The 6,918-nt window shown below is 42.4% G+C and overlaps 1 long non-coding RNA gene across 1 annotated transcript in view; it reads left to right on the plus strand.

Annotated features, from left to right (window-relative positions):
* The window catches only part of LOC132467675 (uncharacterized), a 16,316-nt gene extending 9,872 nt beyond the window's left edge, over positions 1 to 6,444 (plus strand). Inside the window, exons 2-3 of the long non-coding RNA XR_009528054.1 lie at positions 4,627 to 4,717; positions 5,091 to 6,444. This is a non-coding gene — a long non-coding RNA (uncharacterized LOC132467675). The remainder of the gene's footprint in view (positions 1 to 4,626; positions 4,718 to 5,090) is intronic.
* The last annotated feature ends 474 nt before the right edge of the window (positions 6,445 to 6,918 follow it).

The raw sequence follows: 6,918 nt of genomic DNA on the forward strand, positions 1-6,918 counted from the left end.
TCAAGTTTCATGTTTGTTCTGCCTCTAAAAGTATTTATCTATTTTTGTCAAATAAGTAAAAAAAAAAAAGTAGCGCACAACAGGATGAAGAGGCAAGCAAATGCCCCACAGAGGCACTTTCGCTTCCCCCTGTCTGGGTTCCAAACCCAGGCCACGTGGCTCTGCCCCTCTCTGTACATCTATCCAGGCTTTTGCCTCTGCAGCCACCAGTTAAAAATGGCCAATCTATGTTGATCCTTTTGTTGTTGTTTATCACTTGGTTTTCGGTTGTAATGGAAGAAACGCAGTATACTCTGAATCTTGGCTTTGGTGTGGGCTTTAGTCATAAGCATATGGCTGCTGCCGCCAGCGCTGCCACACCATTTCCCCCTGACTCATTTCACTGTATGAATTTCTCTCCTGTAATTCCCAGAACAGGAGGTGAATCATACCAATAATTAAATGATTCCCACAGCTTTGGGAGAGCTATAAACGTTTCTTAATCGTGCGTGGCTCCTAAAGTTCTGACGCCTATATTCAGCATTTTCACTTTTTGTCTCTTAATATACAAACAATTACCTGTTGCCGTTGATGGTGGGGATCTTTCTTCATCATGGGGCTCAACCCAGGTCTCTTTCCCCTTTTGTTTGGACAACAACATGCATCTCATCCCCTCCTCTGGTCGGATGTTGGTGTTACTAGCGTTCCTAATGGTGCGGACGCGGCTCGGCAGTGTTGCACTGTCAGGTGTGACACAAGTGTGTATTGAAGACATGTTTGCTCGTCCCTGGGATCAATAAAGAGAGTGATGACAACACTGTGAGTAAGTGTGGGAACGCCAAGGCCTCTTAACAGGGTTATTGATGTGGTGGTGTATAGCACACATTATCAAATATATGTCCACAATATTAAGTGGTGCTCGTGGATCAATGGAGCATATGAACATTAATATAGTGTGCCCCCCCCCCCCCCCCCCCCCCTAACACTCACACTGCCTGCCCTCTACTCCAGACCACTTAGGGACCTGAGCACGGTAGTCCAAGGACATGCTTTTGGTAGGATTTAAATAAAAAAATTGAATTTAAATCTACCGTTGAACTTTCATTAAACAAATGTTGCTGATATATATTTGGGACTACGCTGCCAATACGACTGAAAATAACTTGAACAGTTCCCATTTATAAGGAAGGTGCAGCCATGCTTACTTACTTAGTACAGCCATGCTTACTTAGTTGCTAGTCCACTTTGGACTAGCAACCCGAAAAGGAAATGAAAGATTGAAGAAAATGATGACATCTTTCCCTCCAAACAAAACATCAAGAAAAGTGACTTATCATTAGGCTGCGTTTCAAGTGGCCACAGTACAGGGGGCTGGCTGGGAGGGCGATGTGTGTGTGTGTGTGTGTGTGTGTGTGTGTGTGGGGGGGGGGGGGTTGGAAGGTCAGGGGACATGGGCGAAGGTCAAAAGAGCCAATTTGTTTCCAGAATCCCCTGCCGTCCCTGAAAGACAGACCACACACTGCCCTATGAGTGGGTCTTTAATGTGGTGGAGTGCAGTGCTTGGGGGCTGGGGTCACCGGATTCTGGCTCTCCCTTGTCTGACACGCACTTATACTGTTTGTGCATATATATATATATATATATATATATATATATATATCGGCATAATCTATCAGATGACTAACATACTACCGATAACTATATATTAGAATAAGTTTCCTTTTCAGTCAACTGTTCGAGGCTGTTCGATTACATTGTTGTTTCATAAACATGTATCAATTAAACATGTATAAATATGCATGCATTATTTATGAGCCCACACACATCAATAGATCCCATTCAATTTCCAATGATAAATAATGCCATGGAAATGAATAGTATTTATTTGTGCCATCAATAACTATGAATGTATAGATTAACAAGACATATTAGTTTCCCTGTGAATTATCCCTTTGTTTCCATCCTTTCTTTTTAATTAGCACCTGTGAGCTGTTTCCCATTAACACTGCACATGAGAAAAAAATCCCTTTGTTTTTTTTTTCTAATTAAGTAAAGTGAAAACAGATTAGATGGGTCCTTTGAACAAAAAGGTCAGCTATTGCACTTTGTCTTATTTCACTGTTTGTTTGCTTGGTTTACACACGAGAGCAAGAGAGAGAGAGAGAGAGAGAGAGAGAGAGGTAGAGGAAAAAAAAGAGAGAGAGAGAGAGAGAGAGAGAGAGAGAGAGAGAGACGGAGAGAGAGAGAGAGAGAGAGAGAGAGAGAGAGAGAGAGAGAGAGAGAGAGAGAGAGAGAGAGAGAGAGACACTTTCCTCCCGTAACGTCCAGTCATAGTGTCAACTGTTTGTCTCCAACAAAAGTGTTTTTTCACGCCTTGTCTTCTTGTCCTCTCCTCTGGTGCCTTCTGGTCCTCCTCTCTCTTTGGATTCGAGAATGTGACTGATAAAAGTGTTTGCCGTCATCGGCTCGTCAGAGCTATATTGTTGTCAGGGTGGTGAAGTCCTGCTTAACAAGGGCAAGACTGGGATGTAGACGTATGTGTACTCTGCTGTATGTGACGATAAGCCAGTAGGAATATCTTGATTTTTGATGAGCAGGCGAAAGATTTGCACCGGAAGGAATGGGGTGCTTGTCAAGAAAAAGGCAGTATCCCATCCCTTCTTTTATCCCACGCGAACTCTATCTCTCTACCTTAACTGATTGATTTAGACTTTCTCGTCCAGTAGTGGGGCATTCATGTGTGCTGTAATAAATTAACAAAAGTTTGTCTCAAAGAAAAAAAAATTAGCAACTTAGAATTATTCCCGAAAATGAAGGATTTTCTTTTTCTTCCATTGTTGAGGGTCAATTTCTGCATCGATAGACAGCGCTAACCATATGCTTGTGGTTTGATTATCCAAAGTGAGTTGTATCCTACTTGTACATATCGTATACTTTTATATATTCCATCGCGGACAAAACTGTTGTTATAACTAAAATACAGTAGGACCGGTACCCTGTTCTCGGTCTGCGCGCATCAAGTCCGGGAAAAAAAGGAAAAGAGTCATGACAAAAGGACTCAAAATATGTGGGAGTTACGCATGAGAAGTAGCTGACAAAAGGGGCCAGAGGGGCAGGGGAAACAGACAGAATTTAATAACGTTCAACAAGGCAGAAAGGATTGCAAGCAGTGAATAGCGAATCTTCCTTTTTTTTCTCTCCCTCACACTTTACGTCTGCCTACTTAAACACTTATACACACCAACCTTTTATCCGAGTCTGCCTCCACAAAGAGGGAAACAGGGTGAAAGGGGGAGAGAGAGACGTTACTTCTTCTTATTCTTCCCTCTTTTTTAATGTTGACCAAGAACGGCCACCATCTGTGCAAGCTGCCTGACTCTTGTATATTCTCCCTGGCACGCAAGCCAAACATTTCCGAATGAGCTACACTTTGAGATAATTGAAAGAAGACAACTTATCTTGTCCGCTCTTCCCCACCTCGGTGTCTTCAGCCCTTCTCTCATGACCGGACCCATACAGGGACACGCTATACCATTTTAAGCTAACAGTTATTTTGTCAGATGCCAACCCATCTCCTGCTTTTTTGGCGAACTAATACAAAACAAAACACCCACCATACTTTTCCAGAGATCCAAACTATTACTTATCCCTGGGTGGGTTTGTGTCCCCAAAAAGCCTTCCACTAGGCTCAAACTCGCGAGTCGCCAGGGGGAGTGGTGCAAATGGCGTAGATGACATTGTTTCCAGTGATATAGATGTATCGTGGAAAGACGAAATGTCTTTGTTGAGCGTTGTCATGCCAATAGGCCATCAGTCCTCCAACTAACAATGAGTTAATGATTCCCCACCAGTAATACATTTATGAATAGCAAAGTGTATTCTTCACAACCGCAGGGGTTCCCATTAAAACAGAGCATGAGGAAAATAATTGTGATTTGCAGATAAAATCCACTCCAGAATGGGATTCCTACTGAGGAATTGTTGAGAGAGCTGTAATTTTCCACTAAAAAGTGACACATGCTCACAGGAGCTCTCCCTTACTCACACAAATCAACAAGAGAATAACAGAGAGGGTGGTGGTAGTGGTGGTGGTGGTGGGGGGTTGGGGGGGGGGGGCCGAGAGAGAGTGTGTATAAATTGGCAAAATGAAAGGCCCTTGTAGTCGCTTTTATTGAGCTTGGATCCATCTATCATGTCTCAAATATTTCAACACAAGTAAATACTTTTAATTAAGAGTGAAATACATCTTTAAATTGCCTCGGTTGTATCCTCTTGCTTGGTGATTGAACGGAGCAATACATTCCGCCGACTGTTATGTGCTCACGGGTTGAAAGTAAGGTCCATTTAAAGGTACACATCGGAAATAGCCGTGCTTCGGTGTCCCATCCAGGTAATAAAACGTCTAGACACCAATTAACATTAAACCCCCCCAATGAATTGGTGTCATCAGTGCGAGAGCCCTGCCCTACACTCTGGGGCCCTGTTGAAAATACTGTCCTATCAGGCGCGGCTCATGCCTTCCTCTTTTCTTCTGATTGAACTTTGGTGGTCTTCTCGCCCTTCTGTCCAAACGAAGAATGAACAGAAAGATCCTAACCTAAATAAACACATCTATATTCAGTCCTTTTCGTCTGTGTTTTACTCCAGCCGACTGCACTCAGGGTATCCGTGGTCTGCGGACCCTTTGAGAGAAGACATGACGTTGAAGGCGAAAAAAGCAGATCCTCGCCCCCTCCAGGTATGCGTTGTAGTCTGTGTTGTGGTAAAACATTGGGGGTTCATAGAATGAACCGCATTGTCCGATAGTATAAGAGAGCTGTGAAGATATGGATGCGGCAGAAGAACAACGTCTCAGCAGCCGCCCGCCGCACGCCTCCGCGTGACTAATTACTCTGGATTGTTGATGTCTCATAATTGGAAACACAAAGGTGCCCAAATTAGAGAGCCGCTCGAATGGCAGGAAAAAGGAAAGTCGCCACATGGCGCATCACAAAGATGCAACGCATTTAGCAGAAGCTTTGTGTTCTGTTTCTATGTTTATATAAATATATGTATATAGATACACTCATTGATTTATTTAACTTTTTTTAAATGTCTGCTTTTTTTTTTAGAACTGCTACTTTTCCCCCTCTCCAGAATTGGCACCTTGGAGCGATGTGTGTCCAGTCCACTCACATCTATCACTGTGTCTGTGTTTCCGCAGTGATGTTATTGAGGTTGTAAATTAAAGGCGCCAAACACCGGGAGGATCTGAGAGAACAAACTTACGATCAGAGCTTTGTCGTAACTGGTGAGATTCTCTCTCTCTCTCTCTCTCTCTCTCTCTCTCTCTCTCTCTCTCTCTCTCTCTCTCTCTCTCTCTCTCTCTCTCTCTCTCTCCCCCTCTCTCTCTCTCTCTCTCTCTCTCTCTCTCTCTCTCTCTCTCTCTCTCTCTCTCTCTCTCTCTCTCTCTACCATCTACATTTCATTCCAGCTTTTTTGAAAGATGTGCATGTTTTTATTGAAACCAGACCCCTGGGAAGACATTTTGGGGGACATCATGAAGAAAGTGGCGCTTTCTTTGACCCATTCAGGACTTCTGCTTTTCCATGTTATAATGGCCCTCCAAATCTCCTATGGCATGTATATTAGAGAGGACACGTAGAGGACACGTAAGATTGAACGCTACTGCAGAATGGCACAAAGCCGTTCTTTTTTTCATGACTGTTTAGCTGTATTTTCAGCAATTAAATGGTTGACTTGTTGACTACACAGGGAAAGCCTTTGAAGAGACTCTAGCAGCAGAGCTAGTCAGAGAGTATGGCTCTGAATGAGACGCAAAAGATTGGTTTTCTCTTAAACTTGTTTACCTTTCAGTATAGCATAAGCTATATGTTTTTCCTCTTTGAAGTTTCAACATATAGTTACAATTATTTATTTACACAGTATATAAGGTAAGAACTAAGGTCCTCAGGAGCAAGTTACGTCAATGTCGATGCTTCACTTTAGAAATGCTAACTTTGCTGTGGCCCCTTTGAATGCTCTAAATAGCGGGGAAATGCACCCTGGTTGCCATGGCTATAAGTGCGTTGAAGAGGACATTCAATGTGGGAGTTATTTTTTTGAGTCTCCCGTTTTGTGACCGTTGTTTTAAACCAGCCAAAAGGCTGATTTGTATGGGTGTCATTTTATAATCATGATTAATAACTACAATATTTTATGTTTTTGTTTTTTGTCTTTCTTTACTAGACCACAGTCTATAATCATTTAGTTGAATTATCCTATTTGTATACTGTTACACTTACTATAATGTAATGGCTTGTATTTCAAAAATGTTACGTTGTCGGGGAAAAAGTGTGCTGCTGCCGTGTACAACACTCCCTACACATGCCATTGAATGACTTTGAAAAGTTTCTGACATTACATTTTACACACCTGTGATCCAAAGGACAGCAAATAAAAAATAAGATAGCAAATCCAGAAAACAATCTCCCTTGTTTGTGTTTCAAGCTTCTTTGCCATGCATTTTCCTCTCCTTGTTTAGCAGCGGACTGTAGATTGATGAGGCCGCAGCAAACTGACATTGCATTCTGGGAACCCGGGCTGTGGCTATAAATCCGTGGCGATTGAGCACTACAATGGGCCACTGTCTAGCCATTGGTGGGTAGGAGGTCGTTATTGCAGGACCCTATAGGGAGGTTCTCGGGAACAACTATTATACTTTCCTCTGAAAGGGGAAGGAGATTTATAATACCAGAAAATAATAGTCTGTTTTTTATTAATTATGACTAACTGAGCAAATCAAAAGGCTTGAGAGAAAAAATAGGGGTAGGACCCAACTGAAAAAAAAAGAAAAAGAAAACGTATGTGGAATGCAGATATTTCCCATGCTCCCTAGACCGTGTACATGCTATCATTCTGTTCAAGTAGATCTTTCAAATCACTGTCTCTGCTGTATTA

This window comes from Gadus macrocephalus, chromosome 11 (assembly GCF_031168955.1).
Source record: "Gadus macrocephalus chromosome 11, ASM3116895v1".
NCBI lineage: Eukaryota > Metazoa > Chordata > Actinopteri > Gadiformes > Gadidae > Gadus > Gadus macrocephalus.